The 20,197-nt window shown below is 55.6% G+C and overlaps 1 protein-coding gene across 1 annotated transcript in view; it reads right to left on the bottom strand.

Annotated features, from left to right (window-relative positions):
* LINGO1 (leucine rich repeat and Ig domain containing 1) overlaps positions 1-20,197 on the bottom strand; it is a 136,996-nt gene that overhangs the window by 105,758 nt on the left and 11,041 nt on the right. The window contains exon 2 of the mRNA XM_058665309.1: positions 14,685-14,773. The gene's annotated coding sequence lies outside the window, so the exon portion shown is untranslated. The remainder of the gene's footprint in view (positions 1-14,684; positions 14,774-20,197) is intronic.

The following is a 20,197-nucleotide window of genomic DNA, read 5'->3' as shown; positions in this document are numbered from 1 at the left end:
ACTGGGGTGCAGCAGGATAAACTGTCCCTTGCAACATCAGTATCATGTGTCAGAGCACAGGTTCGAGTCTCAGCTGCTCTGCTTCTGATCCAGTTTCCTGCCAATGCACCTGGGAGGAAGCAGGGGACAGCACTAAGTTCTTGAGCCCCTATGCCTACATGGGAGAGCGAGATAAAGACCCTGGCTCCTGGCTTTGGCCCGGCCCAGCCCCAGCCACTGCAGCTCTTGCGGGGTAGGGGTGCAGAGATGATAAACCAATGGATGGAAAGTCTCTCTCCAATGGGAAATCAGTTTCACAAGAATCAAAACCAAGTTACAGGAAGGGCCAAATCTCTCCTTAGGTCTCTGCGGCAGCAGGCATTCCATGACCACGCCTGTTCCCCAGTCAGATGCCCTCTGTTCCCACTGTGGCCGGGGGGATGGTGGAGACTGCACAAGGGTCCCCCAGCAACCCAGGCTACTCCCCCAAGGCAGGTGCTATACACCGTAGCATTTCAAGGGGCCAGGACGTTCCTAGCTTTGTGGGCTGTTTTTTTTTAAGATTTATTTTTTTATTCAAAAGTCTGATTTACAGAGAGAAGGAGAGACAAAGAAGAAGATCTTTCATCCACTGATTCATTCCCCAGGTGACTGCAATGGCCAGAGCTGAGCTTATCTGAAGCCAGGAGACAGGAGCTTCTTCCAGGTCTCCCACGCGGGTGCAGAGTCCCACAGCTTTGGGCTGTCCTTGACTGCTTTGCCAGACCACAAGTAGGGAGCTGGATGGGAAACAGGGCTATCAGGTTATAAAACAGTGCCCATATCGGATCCTGACACTTGCAAGGTGAGGACTTTAGCCACTAGGCTACTTCACCAGGCCCCCCCAAGGTTGTTGCTTAACCTATACAATCACCAACTACCCACTAGACCACCACCCCCTGCAGACAACTAACAGGACATCACACTTAATGTGTTCACAGTCAAGTGCCTCCTTCCATACCCCTTCCTGTACCTGACCCTTCTGGCTTCCCCATCCAGCAGTGCCCCAGGCAAGGTCCTACAGGGTGGGTCCTAGCATCTCCCTGCCCCCCTCCCCCATGGCTCACCCATCAGCAGCTCCCGGTGCTTCTGTCCAGCACCTGTCCCCATCTCACACCCCCAGGCCACTGGACTGATCCAAGCTACTCGTCCTCTCCTGGCTCTACCACAATCATTTCCAATAGGGCCTCCCCACCAGCAGCCAGCCAGACCCCAAGAACTCACCTCGAGTAGGCAATCAGAACTGTTAGCATGCCCACTCCCACCCACCTCGGAGGGCTGGATGTCATTCCCAGTCCCACTCCTGACCCCACCTTTCTGCTGATACAGACCCTGGCAGGCAGCAAGGGAAGGCTCCAGTACTGGGGTCCCTGCCACCAGCTCCCAGTTCCACCCAGTCTCAGCATCTGGGGAGTGAAACCGTGGCTGGGAGCTCCCTCCTTGTCTCTGTCACTCTTTCCTTCTGCTGCCCAAATCAAGAGAATAAAAATAAAACAAGTCAGGCCTGGCGCGGTAGCCTAGTAGCTAAAGTCCTCATCTTGAATGCACCAGGACCCCATATGGGTGCCAGTTCTAATCCTTGCGGCCTCACTTCCCATCCAGCTCCCTACTTGTGCACTGGGAAAATGGTCAAGGATGGCCCAAAGCCTTGGGACAATGCACCTGTGTGGGAGACCTAGAAGAAATTTCAGGCTCCTGGCTTCGGACCAGCTCAGCTCTGACCATTGCAACCATTTGGGAAGTGAATCAACGGACAGAAGATCTTCTCTGCCTCTCCTCCTCTCTGTATATCTGACTTTCCAATAGACATAAATAAACCTTTAAATTTTTTTTTTAAATAAAACAAGTCAAGGTCATACTTGTGTCAAAACCCTGCACTGGGGGCTAGCGTCATGGCTCAAAAAGATAATCTTGTCCATAGTGCCAGCATCCCATATGGATGCCAATTCAAGTCCTGGCTGCTCGCCTTCTCATCCAGCTCCCTACTTGTAGCCTGGGAAGGCAGACGAGGACGGCCCAAAGCCTTGGGACCCTGCACCCATGTGGGAGACCCGGAAGAAGCTCCTGACTCCTGGTTTCAGATCGGCCCAGCTGTAGCCATTGCAGTCATTTGAGGAGCAAACCAGGAGATAGAAGATATCTCTATCTCTCTCTGTCTCTCTCTCTCTCTGTCTCTCTCTCTCTCCCTTGCTCTCTGTAACTCTGGCTTTCCAAGTAAAATCAATAAATTTAAAAAACAAACAAACCTGCAGTACCTCACCCACAACAGTCTCCTGGCAAGAATTCCAACCTCCCCCACTCCAGCCAATAGGGAATCTGGGGACCCTACTCCTGGTGTGACTGCATGGAGGCACCTCAGAAATCTCATGAAAAGTGAGATCTTAAACAAAAATGATGTTTTTGAAAATTTCAAGAAGGTAAATTGATTTGGGTGCACAATGTTGAAATTCAGGCATTTTTTTCCTAATAGGCATTTTCCATGAGCCTTCTAAAGATCCCCTCCTAAGCCTGGGGTCTTCTGCACCAAAATCAACATGCCTTTTAAAAATGTATTTGTCTGAAAGGCAGAGTTACAAAGAGAAGGGAGACACAGAGGTCTTCCACCTGCTTGTTTATCCCCTCCAGACAGCCACAATGGCCAGGGCGGGGCCAGGCTGAAATCAGCAACCAAGAGTTTTATCTGGGTCTCCCACATGGGTACAGGGACCCAACGACTTGAGCCATCTTCTACTGCTTAGCCAAGTGCTTCAGCAGGAAGCCAGATCAGAACTGGAGCAGCCAGGACTAGAACTTGAACCCTTATGGGACACCAGGGTCACAAGTAGCAGCTTTACCTGCAGTGCCACAGAGCCGGCCCCTATGCTTCTCTTTTAATTCCATGTTCCATGAACTTTGTGAAGTTCTCTCTAACCCAGAGGAAGGACATAACGCAAGTTCCATCAGGTGATGAGGACAGAGTCCTAATCCCACAGACTTGCGGCCCCACAAGAAATACCAGGTCTCTCTCCACCACACAAGGACACGGTGAGAAGAGGGCCGTGTGCAAGCCAGCAGGAACCCTCACTGGAGCCTCAGCCTCCCAGCTGTAAGCAAACACTGCCTTTGTTTCAGCTGCCGGGTTTGATGACCAAGAGGGACAGTGCAATACAGGAGGGCTTCCTAACGGAGGCGGCCAGGCTTTGGGTCAGTTTAGGCTGGTTCAGATAGGCCTGGCTGTGGGAATTCCTCCTCAGGCAGCTGGCCCTGGGCACAGGGCAGGCCATGCCTGGATGAATGGACAGACAGATGGACAAATGAAAGGATGGATGGATAGACACAAAGCCGGAGTCCCAAAACACCAGCTCCCAGCTTCCTTGCACAATAACTGGACCTGGCCAGAGTCCACCAGGAAACCTCACACACAGCAGGGCCCTGGGCTGGGCACACAGAGAAGGCTTACAAAGAAAATGCACTTTTTATAAGACGCACTCCAGGACAGTGGATTCTAGCTGGTAGATGCAACCACTGGCCAAGAGCCCCTGGGTCCCCAGCTTTCCAGAGAGGCTGGGGGTAGGGCACCCCCCAGGACACCCCCAGGGTTCTCCCCTCCCCCAGCCAGTGTGCAACAGAATGCAGATCTGCTCAACCTCACTCTGCCAAGTGGAAGCCAAAGCCCGGAGCGGGCAGTAAACGGCTCTGGTCACACAGCACGGCTGCAGTGGGCACAGGGGGAGCTATTGCCCTCCCCAGCAGCCCTGGGCACCTCATCCATGCTCTGCACACCACAGCCCCACCCTCTCCTGCCCCAGGTTCCTCCCATCTGCAGGGTAAGGGCCCTGCTGTGACAATCTGGCTGCTCCGAGGCCTGGCATCGGGAAGGCGGAGGGAAGAGGCTGGGGACAGCAGCCAGAGCCAGGCAGCACTGCAGAATCCCTACAGGCTGCGTGGAGGGAAACCGGCTCAGCCGCGGCAATTGGCTCTAAGGGAAAATTATGGATTACGGGGAGCAGAAGGAACATTTGGTGGGCTGAGGACGTGCTAATTTATTTCTGTTTGTCAATGGGCCTGGCACCTGTGTAGGCTCCTGCACACACGGCCCTGTGAGTACATGCATGTGTACATGCAACCAAGCCCACACATACAGAAGCATGCATATGTACACACAACCCACACATACATGTATGGATTCACAAGTATAGATGTGTGTGCACACACAGAGACACATGTGCACAGGGACACACAAGACATACTCCAGGGGCAGTGCCTGTCCCTCCCAAGTGTTTCCCAGTCTGACGTGGTCCTGCTGACTGTCCAGGGCAGGGCCAGTGGAGAACCTTGTGGGCACCACATGCCCAGGACAGCACTCTGCCCTCAGCAGGTGCTTCAACACTTATGAATGAATGAATGAGTGAGTGAGCAAAAAGGCAAGTCAGCTCCAAGTCAGAGGAGAGTGGTGGGAAGCAGGTCAGGGCTGCTTGTCCCCAGAGGCCCCTGGCCAGGACCCTGCAGGGCGTCTCTGCTCAGGCAAGGGAGGAAGCAAGGACCAGGCCCCTGGAGAGCTAGACCTATTCCATGTGGCTGCAGGCTGCATCCTTGCCATGACTTTTAGGTCATTATGTCATTATCACAAAGGTCCACAGCTGCACTCCACTCCCATCATGCACCTGACACCTGGCGATCATCTGCAATACTTCTGGAAAAGGGCATAAAAATGAGTGGCACTCAAACCCCGCCCAAAACACCACTCATTTTGAATACTCCTTTAAAACTAGCCAAGCCCCGCCCCTTTTAGTGTCCTGCTAGGCCCTGCCCTCTTTGAATATTCTACTAAGCTCCACCCTAGATGCCACCCCCAAGCCTCCAGCTAGTATAAAAGGACTGCCTGACCCTTCCTTGTTGGGGGTATTTCACTCACTGTTTCTCTATGGATCCTTTTTGGGCGTTCACATCCTCTCTCCCCTGCTCTTATTTCTTAAGTGTGTACCTCTCTTCTCCAACTCTGCTCCCCTGCACAACCTCCACCTCTACCCTGATTTTTTAAGATTCATTTATTTTTAATGGAAAGACAAACACAGAGACAAGAAGAGACAGAAAAATCTTCCATCTGCTGGTACACTCCCCAAATGACCACAACAGCCAGAGCTGAGCCGATCTGAAGCCAGGAGCCAGGAACTTCTTCTGGGTCTCCCACGGGTGCAAGGTCCCAAGGTTATAGACCATCCTCTACTGCTTTTCCTGGCCACAAGCAAGGAGCTGGACGGGAAGGGGAGCAGCCGGGATATGAACTGAAGCCAATATGAGATCCTGCATGTGCAAGATGAGGATTTAGCCACTGAGCCATCACATCAGACCCTCCACCCTAAATTCTTACATGTGTGGAAGAAAGTCTAGAATATGCCCAGACAGGCCCAGCTGTCCACACACTAGGACCCATAACACCCTGCTCTCAAAACTCCGAAACAATGGAGATGATTTTGATGCAAACTCCCTCTCTAAGGAAGCTGAGAAGATTGTGGGGGCCACCTAGGGGGCCAGCCCCCATTAGAAGGCGACAAGCTCTACTCTCCTCTCTGCACACCCCGCCCCACAGCCAGCCAGGAGCCTGAAGAGGGACACAGCATGTGTGCTCACTTGCAGCCTGACCTCACCTCTCCTCCGCTCAGGCCCAGCCTCAGCATAGAGGCACACGGGGCAGCTGGGAGAAACGGCCAGCACGGGAGGTGCCGTGCCCATCCCACCCCTGCCCAAAGCAAGGGAGGTGAACAAAGGCACTCTGAGAGCCAGCCTATCTGGAGCTTTCCATGGGCAGTCTGAGGTGGGAAGGAACCCCAGCTCGGCCTCAGACTCAGTCAGGGAGCCAAGCCCCATGCACCAGAGGATGCTTAACTACCACTTGGGCTCCACACACAGCAGGTGGGAGGGAGTGGGACTCAAGGCCTGGGGTCTCTGGAGACAGATGCAGGGCCACAGGAGCCCAGCAAGGCCGGCTGCCCGTTGGGGTCAGTAGATTGTCACTGCAGGTGCAGAGGCCTGGAGGAGGGCTAGCCCAGCAGGGACACGGGCTGGGACCCAGCTCATGAGGGATGGCGGTGCTGACAGCCAAGGTGCCTTCCCCTTGCCGCCGCCAATGCACATTAAGAATCATTCCCCTCGCGATGAGCAAACAATTTGTTACAATCTCCACAGCCACTTTTCCTGACTGGGCGCCCTCCCATACATCCTGGATTAATCCCGGAAGTCACTCCATTCATTTAGGACACGCCTGAGTGTGCCTCCTCTTTGATTAGGGAAATCTGTCATCGGTCTGAGGAGCTCAGAGCTTCTCAACAGGGGGCTGAGACTGTGCTGCCCGCCCACCCCAGAGTGCTGGAGAGACCCCCTGGGTCCCAGAGCCTGGCAGGAGTTGGTGGGGTGGACCAGAGCCTCCCTGAGACCCAATACCCCCACAAGGACCCTGAATTTGCCTGGGGTGGGGAGGGCCTGGGACCATCACCTCCAGAGCCCCAAGCCCCTGGGGGAGTGGGCAGCATGGGGTAAGGTGGGAATGTCACCAGTATTGGCATCTGGGGTTTGGACAACCTCTCCTGGCCTAACCACCCCCATCCTTAGAAAGAAGCTGGGCGCTGGCCCCTCTGGCCGCTGTGAACATCAAACAAGTCAGCTCAGTAGCAGTCCCACCCACGGCTCCGCTCGAAACCCCCTTCCGTGTCTCCCCAGGGGCAGCCCCACCTGACCCAGCCTCTACCCTCACTCCAAAGGCTGCACTGGCAGGATCTGTTAGGGTGGCCCTGCCAGTTCCACCCAGGCATTGCACCAGCCCCTCACACCCACTCCAAAGCCCTGTGGGGTCCAGCAGTCCCATTCCCCCCACCTCACACTTCCCCATCCTATTCCCAACTCCACCCAGCTCCAGGGCTGGGACCTCTCTGGACATCCCTATCCCCACGCTCCACCCTAGAACCCAAGAACACTCCCTTCCAGAAGCCCCTCTGCCTTCTCCACCCCATCTCCTTCTGTGTCAAGTTCAAGCAGGTGTCCTTGGTCCTTCTTCCCTCAGGCTGACCACAATTGCACCTAAGGATCCCAGGCAAGGCCCATGGATACTCAGGGAGGAAGGATATTGAATAATTGAAAGAGGACAGGGCTCCCTGCATGCCCAATGTGCAGATGGGAAAGCTGAGGCAGGGACTGTGAATCCTGTGCCCAGCAGCCATACCCCAGCAAAGACATAGTTAGAAACCCCATGCCCCATGTACAAGGCCCACAAGTGTGTCCATGCCTGCTGTCCCTTATGTCTCACCTGGACCACCCCTGGAGTCTCCAGAGGGGCTGCCTCAGTTGCCCAAGGTCACACTAAGAAGTGGCAGGACTAGGACGTGAAGCCACATCCTCAGACCTCCCACCCTTGGGTTCTGCAGGACTTACCGTTCCCAGGCAAGCTAGAAGATCCCTCCTTGTCCCCAGCCAGCTCACCTGTCCTCTTCCAATTCCTGTCCCAGCAACAGCTGGCTGAGAGGAAGGATGGGCCTCTCGCTGTTCTGGGTATTTACAAACTCATGGAAGAGGAAGGGGACGGCCAGCAGGTGCAGGCAGCTAACCCTGCAGAGGCGCCACCCACTACGCCACCTCCTCCAATGACTTTGGCAACCTGTGGGGGCGCTGGATGGGAGCCCAGTGACCAAGAGTCCAGATCGCCCCTCTCCTGGGACATCCAGCAGCTGCTGAGTTTCAAGTAGGGTGCAAAGTCAAAAGATTATGGAAAGCATGAGGTGGGAGACCAGGCTGAAAGGAAACAGATATCCCCCCTCCCTCAGACAAGCACAAACCCCTGCCTGAATGTTGCCAGGGTTAGGGGTGTGCCTGGGCTCCGGGGATGCCAGGTTGCTCCAATGCCCCCAGGCCTCTGCCAGCTCTCTGCTAGCCTCAGTGCCCTCTGCAGCCCCTCCCACTTGAACTCAGTGGCCGAGCCCTGGCTGTCCCCTCATCCCCGCCTGCTGCCTGCAGCTCAGGCTCCACGCCAGCCCCTCCAGCCTGTTGTGAGTCAGAAGGGCCTCCTGATTGAAGAGGTCTCTAAGGCAACTCAGGAGGAAGAAGCCTTTAATTGGGAAGTTGTTAACGTCTCCAAGGGGGATCACAGCTTGCCTGGAACCCTGCGATGGAACATGCAACACCAGGCAGCACCCACGCCCGGCTCCTGCATGGAGCCAACCCCTCATACACACACAGCCTGCCCCCCTCCTGCGTCTCCCGATGGAGACGCCTGTCCCAGACCCCTCCTCACTACCCACCACCCACAGCATCCACACTCTGAGCAAGGACACCCCATCCTGCCAGGCCTGTGTCTCCTCACCATGCCGAAACAGCCTGCTGACGCTATTGTGGCTAGCAGCTCAGAATCGCGTGTCCTGTGCACTTACCAATGCCACACCCTGCTCTCAGACCTTCCTGGCCCCACCCTGCTTAGTCCATGCCAGGCAGGTGCACGGTCACTCCCTGTTTATTGATGGAGAGATGGAGGCACAGGCAGCTTAGTCAAGACCAAAATCCACACCATCAGCATGTGGCAAAACTCGAGGTACAGAGCCAGCACACCTGTGATTGCTGCCTGCACCTGCCAGCTCACCCCCCTTAAGGACTCCTTACGGACCAGAGCCATAACTTCTCAGCTCTGTGTCCCTGAGGCCAGCACAGGGCCCAGCAGACAGGCAACATCCACCTGCAGAGTAAGCACAGGTAATGAAAACAGGCAGCTTCCTGCTCATTCTCCAACCACAGGCTTATGACAGAGACAGCAGCAAATGGCTGTTCCCCAATTGACAGTCGACCACCCTGAGACCAAGGTCACTCTCCAGGGAGGGGGCACACTGAGTGAAGGGTTCGCAGAGCCCAATGGATGAGCCCTTTCACCCAGAATATACAGGGACTGGGTCATCCACAGAACCTCAGCATACAGGGACTGGGTCATCCACAGAACCTCAGCATACAACGACTGGGTCAACCACAGAACCTCAGCATACAGGGACTGGGTCAGTGACAGGACCTCAGCATACAGGGACTGGATCATCAACACCACCCATTGTGCTGTTGGGTCTGGCTGACATTCCTGCTAAAAACACAATGCTGGGCCTGGTTCTGGCCCTGCTGGCGGAACCTCCTCTCTATGTCCCTGACAGCATGGGCTGTCTCTAGCCTCAGCTGCATACCCCACGGCATGAAATACTCACCACTGCCAAGGCCACCTGGGCCCTCCACTGGGGAAAGCTCATGGCTGCAGTTGTCTACAGTCATGGGTTCAACTATGTCCCCCAAGTATTCAACGTGGGAGTTCCAAGCCCCAGCACCTTGCGGTGGGACGTTCTCCAGAGAGATGGTCACTATCAATGTACTTAGCTAAGCAGAACCAGGTCACACGGGAGTAGGTGGCTACTGCACCCACCACCACTGCTGCCCTTGTGAGACAGAGAAATCGAGAAACACAGCCTCGGCTATTGAGTGTCTCTCTCTCTCTCTCTCTCTCTCTCTCTCTCTCTCTCTCTCTCTCTCACACACACACACACACACACACACACACACACGGCACAGGGACACAAGGGAAGATGACATCTACCAGCTAAGGGCGAGAGAGGTCTGCATCCTATCCCTGCCTCCTGGCCTCCGATGGAGCCAGACGGCCAGCACCCTGACCCCAGTCCCCAGAGCTGAAAGATAAAGATTTCTGAGGCACCTGGTCTCCAGTACTCTGTCCCAGCAGCCAGGCAAACTAACCCACCACCCTTCTGAATTTGTTTACATCACACCTAGCACACTGCTAGACACACAGCAAGTACTCAATTAGTCCACTGTTTCATCCCCCAAATAGCCACATAACCAGAGCTGAACTAATCTGAGGTATGAGCCAGGAGCTTCTTCCAGGTCTTCCATACAGGTGCAGGGGTCTAAGGACTTGAGCCATCCACCCTCTGCTGCTTTCCCAGGCCACAAGCAGGAAGCTGGACTGGAAGTGGAGCAGTTGGGACATGAATCAGTGCTCATATGGGATGCCAGTGCTATAGTTGGAAGATTACCATGCTATGCCACCGCACCAGCCCCAAACCTCCTCTTGAATGGGGTCTGGATAGAAGAGGCAGTGGTACATAGTATGGGGAGCCTGGATAAGTGGAGGAGGAGGGAAGAGAATCCCACCCCTCACTGGGATGTCAGCCAGTCACTGGGAGACAAGACTGGGAGATGAACTGCCAGGTATGAACTCCTCCCCCCACCCAGTGAACCCCTCAAGGATGACATCTGGGAAGTGGCTCAACTCCGCGTGCATAAGGAAATGCATTCAGGATTAAAGTTGCCTGGTCACTGCAGGTGTGTAAGGCAGGGGTGGGGTTTGGGAAGACCTCCTCCAGGACCACTCACCTCCCAGCAGGGGCCTTGCTTAACCCTACAGGTCCCCAACACACACACACACACACACACACACACACACACATCTGGCTAACCCCCAGGGGTGGCTTTGGACTTGTCAATCACCCAGACTGAGTCCTCTGGGTACCTTGATCAGGGGGTCTGTGTGGGCCCCCAGAGAATGCCTCCCTGTAATTGCATCCCTGGGGTAGGATACTGCAGGATGCCCCTTTGCCCCCAGCTCCAGAGCTCCCAGGCTTAGAGGGGACTCCACTGGGCAGAGTTCTGGCCTTGGAGTGCAGGACAGCATGTGACCAGGGCAGCAACATGAAGGACAAGTGGATGAGGGCAGAGAAGAGGACAATGACCTTGGTGAGCCAGGACAACTCAACCAGTAGCCATGGGCCTAGAGAAGGCCAGGAGAATGAGGGAGGATACAGGGTCAGGGAATTTGTTCTAGAAAAGGTGGGTGTGGGGGTGCAGGAAAAGCACTGTAGAGGGCAGGGATGGGACAGGACACTGAACTCAGAGGACAATAGTTCCCCTTCCACAGCTTGCAGCTCCAACATCCCATAGCGGTGCCTGTCCAACTCCTGGCTGTCTCACTTCTGATCCAGCTCCCTACAAATGCACCCAGGAACACAGCAGAAGATGGACCAAGTCCTTGGGACCCTGCTCCTATATGGGAGACCAAAAGAAGCTCCTGGCTCCTGGCTTCAGATTGGCCCAACTCTAGTTATAGCTATCTGAGGAGTGAACCTGCCTTTCAAATAAATAAACCTTTACAAGAAAAAAATTAAAAGGACTGGGCTGAAACCAGATCATGAGAGGCTGACCCTGAGCAAAGACCCTGAGCCTCAAGCTGGAGCAGCAGGGAGCCGCTGTGGGAGGAGCATGACCAGAAAACAGACCAGCGGTGGTGGTGACCTCTGCCAGGGCTCTGAAGGCCGGGGCGCAGAAAGCTCCCCATAGAGAGGAGATGGGCACAGCTCAAGAGCACCAGCAGAGGGGACAGGGCCAGACATTCCTGGATGGCTTCCTGGGGCACCCCACAACGGGATGGCCAGCAGCAAGGGCTCAGCCTTCACGTTCAGGCCTGCTCTGTGGATAGCTCCACACTCCACCTGCAGCCTCCTGCTCTCTCCGCATACAGGCGGAGGGGGACTGATCCTGGGCACCTGCTCCCAGCCCTTGTGCCAATCTGATGCTCCCCACTCCCGTGGGACCTCAGCCCATGGGGATCTCAGCCCACAGGTTACTCTTCAGCCACCCCCACATGATCTACTACGCTAGCCTCTCCTCCACGCTGCCCACCTCTGCCCTGCTTCTGGGGGCCAGGGCTGGGGTCTCCTCACTGATCTGCCCACTCCTGCCCCTCCCTGCCTGCCTGCCTGTCTTTCCTCCAATCAGGAGGCAGAGTAGCCTCGAGTCATCTCCCAAATCTGTGAACCCTGGCTCAAAGATGCTCAAAGGCTGCAAGATGCCTTCCCTGACCACCCTCCAATGCTGCTTGGTTGGTATGGGTTTTTATTTTTATTTTTATTTTTTACAGTCTTTACATAATTAGGGTAAAAAGGTTCAAACCCTACAGGAAGATGGGTAAGACAACTAGTTCCGCATTGTTCCCTTCATATATCTGGTGTAAAAGGGGATTTTAAGGGAGAAGCCCCACCCAGTCTCCCACCCACCCCAGGTCCCTAATGTGGGGCATGCTCCGAGGATCTTAAGTGGTTTTGATTGTTCAACAGATACGAAGTGTTGCCTATCTCGCCACTCCAAGCATGATGAAGTTGCTGAAGAATCCACTGATTGACATAGTCCATCTTAGAGTCTCCATTTGCCCAGTTTTTCGCTGCCAACATATAGCTGAGGTGGTTGATTGACTTGTTCTGTCCTCTGTCTTTTCTTGGTTAGGGTTCTGAGTCCAGCAGTTCGATTGGAGTGATCCCCAAAGAAACTTTATCTGAGGTGTTCCCAGACCAGATTTCTGTATGTACTAGCAAGCAAAGGGTCCGGCACAATCCATTGCCCCAATCAGCTGGTGGTTGCAACTGCTGGGTTGGTTCCGTTTTCAGCCCCGTCTTCCATTGGAACCAACGGGTGCCACAGTCCAGCTTGGTTCTACCCAGCACATACTCGGCCCTCACACAGACAGACCAGTGTGGGCTGAAGCTTAGTTGGAGCAACCCAAAATAACCCCGACCAGGCCCATTCCCTGCCCTGGTTTGCCAGTATGTGCAGCAGACCAGTCCAGTCTGTCCCACATCCCATTCGGCAATTGTACATGTCAATGGGTTTTAAAGCTCAGTCCCATCCACTGGTTGGTATGTTTTTTCTCAGCCCCATTTTGCCTCACTCCTTAAGCTTCTTTATGAATTTGCCGGTAAGGGTTTTCTGTCAACTTTGGTTGGAACCACAGCCCCGTGGAGGAGCAGCCTGGCCCTACCCCTGCTCACGTGGGTACAGGAATCCTGGAAATGAGGAACCACGGAGCTGACATCGATCTGAGCGAGCATGCACGCAATGCTGAGTGTGTGCCACCAGGGTCCAGGCCACACTCAAGGGGTAAGAGCATCCTGGTGTGTGAGAAAGGCTGGGGTCAGCAGGGCCACTAGAGGTGAGGAACACTGCAGAGGGCACCCATGGGTCGTGAGGAAGACGAGGGGAGCCTAGGGCATGCCCACCAGCAGGCATGGGTCCTACGCTGTGGCATGGGGTCTCCCAGCCTTCCCTCCCCTAGCCTCCCCTCCCTTACTCTCTCCTTCCCACTCCCCTTCCCTTCCCCTCCCCTTCCTTTCCTTCCCCTCCCCTCTCCTCCTGAAGCTGCTGACAGGAGCATGGAGGGGAGGGGCAATGCAAGGAGACAGACAGCAGGTGGCACAGAAAAAAGGAGGCTTCTCCAGACCTGTTCCCAGCCCCGACCCCAATGCTCTGCTACCCGTCCCCGCCCCTCCAGCCCCCGCCTCACTCATCCGGGCTCTCCAACAATGACAGAAACACTGGGAACCATCAAAACACAAGGCACAGAGTTGGCGCAATAGGCCCAGCCCGCACTGCTGGAGCATTATACTGCCATCAACAGTGCCATTGTAGCGGCACATTGCACGCGATGGGGCAATGATCTCGGCAGCGCATTAAGCGCCAGAGGCAGGAGAGAACACAGCCAGGACAGCTGGAGCCCAATTATGCCACAAATACATATTCTGCAAAAGACTGACGGGCAGAACAGCCCAGCACTCCCTCTGCTCCAAGGAGAGCAGGCACGTACACACGCACATGCATACCACCTCTTTTCATCAATGGGAGAATACAACATCTTCAAAGGATGCCACAAGCTCCAAGGGTCAGATTCCTGGGGGTCACCTCCCTCCAGCAGGCAGCCCAGCCCCTCTCACTGCTGAAAGGGAACAGTCCTCCTCAGGCTCCCAGTGGGCCACACTTCCTGGGCAGGGGGCACAGCCCAGGCCCCTCTGCCTCCATTATACCTCTGCCCTGGGCAAACTCAGTCCCCACAACCTCTCCTCCCAACTTCCTAGGGAGAGCAATAGGCTGGAAGGACTCCGCTCAAGACCCATGGGTCAGCATATGATAGCAAGCTCCACACTTCACGCCCAGCAAGCAAACCGCATCAGCCACTCCTGACCACAGCACAGCAGCGTCTTGTCATGGTGGGGGGCGGGCTCCTCTGCACTCCACTGCAGTCTCCTCCTGGGCCAGGGGCTTGTCAAGAACAGAAATGTGTGCTTGGCCCAGATCCCCGGTGTAGGCAACCTGGTCCAAGGCCCCAGGTCAGCTGGTGTGACCTAGGTCCCCCCACTCCTCCGCACCTCCCTCAGCCAGAACATGCTTCCCAGTTTCCCCTGGCACAGTCCAAGAGACCATCTGCTCTGTCCCCATAGAGCCACGACAGCCCCCTGGCAAGCCACACCTGTAACACATACATGCACACATATGCACATTCAGGTACACACAGCCACATACCATACCCAGGTCTGGGCCTCATCCTGCCCTGACCAGTGGCAGCTGGACACACAGGAGAATCCAGTGCAAGGCCTGTTAACCTCAACGTCTCAAACCCTGATTGTGACTGTCCATGTGGTTCCACCCTATCCCAACCTACAGTCAGGTGCACACTTGATCAACAGGACAAGGATGGAGGACTTGAATGTGCAAGTGGAGACACTGTAAGCTGCCCTGGCTCTGAGCATCTCTGGGACCATGGCTGCCAGCCTGCAGCATACCTGCAGGCTCTACACCACCCCTACCCGTCCTGGGGCCCCTGTCTGCCTGCTTACCTCACCTTGAGTGGGCTCCTGGACATGCAGCAGGACTGGGGTCAGCCTGGGCCTGACTTAGTCGTCCTCTGTGCTGTGGGTACTGGAGGCTGTGGGAAGCAAGAGAAACTGCTGTGAGCCAGACCAGGATCGGCGGGGTGGGGGGACGGAGACGTCTAATCAGGCTAGGCTGGGCACAGTCGCTTTACAGGGAGACCTCCTGAGCAAGACTGAGAGGTGGCCATGGTGCTGAGTTGACAAGTACGACACCACAGGTTGACATCACCTGGCCTGAGCAAGCCACCTGCTGCTGACCACAGCATAAATTACACACACACACACACACACACACACACACACACCTGCACATGTGCACACCCTCACACATGCACTGGCATCTGCCACACAGATGCACAGGCTGCCAGGCTCTGAGGCAGAAAGAGGTTCTGGCCATTGCCAGAGCGGCATTTAGTCATGCTCCTCTCATCCCAGCTTTGCTCATCCATAGAATGGGGACAGACCCTCCTACTGGGAGGACAGAGAGGGGTTTCCCAGGCCGTCAGCTCTCCCGCAGAGTGTCCCCCCAGGTGCCTGTCCCCGGCCTGAGCTTTATCTTTCAGGTCCCCCCACCTGTCTTCCAGGAGCACTCCCAGGGCAGGGCTCCCGTGAGGAGAGGTGGTCCCAGTGGTGCAGGGCATAGTCCCAGGCAGGATCTCAGGAAGCCAACTAGGGAAGAGTGCCTGCTCCACCCCAATGTTTTCAAAACTTCTCAAAGTCCCAAACCACTTTGTTTTTGGCTACATGTTTTCCTATTGATTATATTAATAAGCAAAGAGAAAGAGATCTCCCATTTTCCGGTTCACTTCCCCCAAATGTTGACAATGGGCAGGGCTGGGCCAGGCAGAAACTGAATACCAGGAACTCCCTCCATGTCTCTCCACATGGGTGACGGGAACTAAGTACTTGAGCCGTCACCTGCTCTGCCTCCCATGGTGCAGGTCAGCAGGCAACTGGGTCAGAAGCAGAGTGGGGATTTGAACCCTGACACTCTGGTACAGGATGTGGGTATCCCAAGTTACAGCTTAACCATGGGGCTAAGCACCTGCCCCGGATTCCCTCCTGGGCTGTCATTCTCCTGAGAGAGAGAGAGAGAGACAGAGACAGACAGACAGAGAGAGTGAGTCTGTGTTTCGGAATTATCAGCAAAGCCCTGCAGAGTCCCTCTCTACGATGTGACAGACAAGGCCTGGGGTGTTCCCTGAGAATCCACCTGCAGCAGTGAGTCAGCCAAGTCAAGCTCCCAGAGAGGACAGGTGCACTTGGAGGGGGCTCCAAACCTGGGCAATGGCATCTGCCGCAGCTCTACCAGGGGAACCCACCTGGCTAGCACAGGCCCCGGTCCCCGGAGGTTGGGGAGAATTCACAAGGCAGGGACAGGAAGATGGGTACAGGAGGCCAGGAGCCAGCTGCCATCATGTGGGCCTGGAGGGTCGCTTGCAGAGCCAGTACCTGGCCAGTCTCAGACAATGGAAACACTGGTCACATAAGAGGTGCAGATGGAGAATCTCCTCGGATGCCAAGGCCATCTAATTTCCCAGCCTACATCTGAAGGCAGGGACAGGGGCTCTGAGCAGGTCCCGAGCACCATCCCCCATGCCCCCACCGACCACACAACCCGAGGCACTGGGAACCAGACACAGTGGGGCCGGCTTGGCGCTGCAGTTCAGCAGCCTCCAACTCCACCCCAGCTACCAGCCAGGCCTCAGCAGAGCCTAGAACAGTGCAAGACATGGTAGAGCCAGCTCAGCATACAGGGCAGTGCGGCCTGGACAGCTCCTCGGGACTGAGCTCTGAAAAGCCAGCTCCAGCCAGCAGGGGTGCCTTCCATGACTGCTAGACTGGTGTGAGCCCACCAGGCCCCAGCCAAGACAGCAGCCATCCCTGGCCGACTTCCAGACCACCTGGCCAATGGCCCTGGAGTCCAGTTCCACCTGAGTCGGCAGAGCCAACCATCCCCGCAGCACCCCACTAAGCCCCAGCTGCCATGTTCCAGGCAATGAATGGGCCTCCTGCTCCCTCCCCCACCCCCTCCCCCAATTTTTCCGGAAGTCCCCAGTCTCCTGGTAGCATCACAAGGAGTTGCTATGGAAATGGGACCACAGGCAAGAGCGTGAAGAGGATCTGGGGCAGGGGACATGGTGGGAGACGCAGTAGGAGCCAGCCAGACCCAAATGCCACTTCGAGCCCGACAGAACCCAAAACTTCAGTCACAGGCTGTGCCAAAGAATGAGGTACCAGGAGCTGGCTGACTCCTGGCCCCTCTGTGCACCCTCAGGAGCTCGGCAAACACAATGCCTGTGCACTCAGCAGGATTAACACCCTGCCAGAGAATGTGCGACTGGCACAGGAACAGAGACTCGAGGATGCTGCCAGAGCAGGTTTAGGACTAGGAGGATGGGGAGGGGACTGGGATCCAGGAGGTACAGCATGGAGCCATGAAGACAGCCCTAGCATGGCACACCTGACACATAGCACACCTACGGTACGTACACACACATACACACTCACAGCCACAGAGCTTGAGAGGCCCGTGCCCACCATATAGATGGGGAGACTGAAGCCCAGCTGGGGTCACCCCACAAGTTAGCCCATAAGCCAAGACCAGGCCCCAGCTCCCCTTTTCCCAAGACCTGGAGTTCTGGTTTCTCAATCATTCAGTCACCCAACTGAACGCTTAGTATCTGGTCACTGAGACAGAGCTTAGGAGCTCCCGGGCCTCCCAGGCATTCAGGATGAAGACCACTGTTGGGGCCAGGGGTGTGCCAGGGGGCAGGGGCTGCAGGAGCCTGGGAAGTGGCCTGGAGCCCAGGGAACGTACCTCTGAGCCAGGCTCCAGTGGCCTCTCTGGTTCCCCGTTATCTCCCGATGGCTCCTGTAGCCCCTCCTCATCCCCTTCCTCCAGCAGCTAATGGGAGTAGGGAGGGGTGACCTCCGCTGAGGCCTCCAGGTCCCAGAAATGAGGAACCGTGAGAAAAGCTCCATGCTGTAGAGCTGCTCAAAGGAGGCTGGGCACAGCCTCCCTGCCCACCCCGGCTCAGCCCTTTCCACGCCGCCTCCTGACAGGTCCCTACTCCCTCTTTCCTTCCGCATGAACCCAGCACTGTGCAGGCCTGGGCTGGATGGACCAACAAGGTCACTGCCCTGATGGAATGCAAGTTCCTGTCTCTTGGGTAGTAATAAGCAGTCTCTCATGCATACATATGTGTCTGCACGTGTGTATACATAGGTGTGATCATATGTGTGTCATTTATTGTACAGGCATATTGCTCAGAGCCTGCTCTCAGCTATGACACAGAAAAACACTTTCCTGAGGCCTGAAATGGGGCCAAGGCGTGCTTTGCCAGCCCACAGGACCTGGGCAAGGCTGGCAGAGAAGGGAAAAGGGCAAGAGAGATCACGTTCCCCAACAGCTGCCACCCTGTCCTCAAGCCCCCGAGGGCTGCCACCCCATGTCCCCAGTGACCAGCTGCTTCATGACAGGAAGCCAGCTGGGGCCCAGGAAACAGCAGAGACCGGGAGAGAGGAGCTGGAAGGGCTTGGAGCCAAGCACACAGCGGGTAAAGACTACAAGAGGCAGGCAGAGAGAGGAGAGGGATGAGGAAACTTGGACCTAGCCAAAAGTAGCGGGCGCCCAGCTGGGACGAAGCCCACCAACCGGCTCTGCGGAGACTTCTCAGCCATAAACCTCCAATTCGCAAGGAAATCTTAGCAGGCGAGGAAGTCTGTTGACGCCAGACGTGAAATCCAGCAGCCGTAGAGTATAAATGTGACAAATTCCCAACCACATCAACACGTAAGGCAGCTGTAACTGCCAGAGGCGCCAGGAACAAGGCTAGCATGCTGGCGAGACCCTGGAAGGAAATATCACTCATATGCAAAGAGCCCCTACAAATCAATAAGAAAAAAAGGGGGGAATAAAAAGGAAAAATTGGCAGTGAATTAGGGCTCCACAGAGCAGCAGCTAAATTGGCCGATAAACGAACGAAAGGATGTTCTATCTCACCAGCAATCAGGCAAAGGCAAATGAAAACGACACGATTCCACTTGCTGCCCATCGGATGGGGAAAAATTTAAATGATTGATCACGAGCGGTGCTGGCAAGGATGCAGGCTAGCGGCGGGAGCGGGAGTTGGCTCAGTCTGTGGAAGGGTGATCGGACAATACGGATTCACGTTTGAAATCACACAGCAGTTCCCCAACACACACACACACACACACACACCCCTTGTCACTCCCCACTTCCAGCGGAAGCTTCTCCCACTGCAAAACAAAACCACGCAGGCATTCATGCATAAGTTTTCAAGGCTGCTCCCGCCAGGGCTGCTGGGAAGAATGACAGACTCGAGAAACGGCCTGAGCGTTTGTCAGTGTGGGAACCTTCCTACGTGGCCTTCCTACAGAGGATGTGACCAGCACACGGCATGCCACGGCCAGCAGGAGGGGCACCTACGCCGTGACATGGCACTGTATATGGCGCTTTTATAAATAGCAGCTGCTCGGCATAGCTGGGGTGGGCATGGGGCATCCGTGTCCCCCCCATCCATAAATCAGGCGGCTGGATTTTCTTTTGTCATCAGAAAAACAGAATCCATTGAGAGTTCATGCTTTTTTTAATCCTAGCCAAGCCCTAATATAAAATCCTAGCCAAGCCTTAATATAAAATGCAGATCTGTGAGCAGGTGTCTCCAGGCAAAGTGACAAGGGGTCACCCATACCCTCACCCCAGATCCCCTGCCAGAAAGGCCTGTTTGAGACCAGAGTCTCCACAGGAATCCAACACAGCTGGCTATGGTCAAAGGGAATGAGTACAGCCTGGGCTGAGAGAGGCTTCACTGACAGAGGCCTTGGCAGAAAATCCACGGCAAGTGGGGGGGGGGGGGGAACATGCAGCTCAGAGAAGTGGCAGGTGAGAGCAGGTGTAAGGAGAGCAGAGTGGGCAGGGCCCAAACACAGAGGACACACAGAGGTTCATGGAGGTGAACCTGGCACAAAGGTGTCTGTCCGTAGTCTGTGTGTGTGCACCTGCTGTCACTTCCTGCACTAATGACACAGAGGAACTATGCATGTGTATCAGGGACATGCAGATGTGGGGGGGGGGGGTCAAGGACATGCAAACGTGTGTGTGTGTGTGTGTGTGCGCGCGCGCATGCAGTGTCCTAGGACTCCATGAGTTCCACCAGTGAAGAGACTGCCCATGTGCATGTGTGACAGGGCATGTGGGCAGCTGGCTGCCTGCAGAGAGGCCAGGGGTACGTCTCAAACCCCAGAGCCCAGGCCTGTCCAGAAACGCCCCTCCCTATTGTGAACCCATCAAAAACAAAACAAAACACAGAATCTGTCCCACGGAGTCTGAGCACACTGCAGCACCCCCATCCCACCCCAGTCACATGCCAGAAGGTTCCCTCTCCCTCCCCACCTCCACCCACCCCCACCTCTCTCTCCAGGTACCACCCTCCAGAAGGCACAGTCACAAG

The sequence above is a fragment of the Ochotona princeps genome, chromosome 6, assembly GCF_030435755.1.
Source record: "Ochotona princeps isolate mOchPri1 chromosome 6, mOchPri1.hap1, whole genome shotgun sequence".
Classification (NCBI taxonomy): Eukaryota; Metazoa; Chordata; class Mammalia; order Lagomorpha; family Ochotonidae; genus Ochotona; species Ochotona princeps.
Note: the sequence above shows the minus strand (reverse complement) of the source record. Positions and strands in the feature narration are given on the sequence as shown.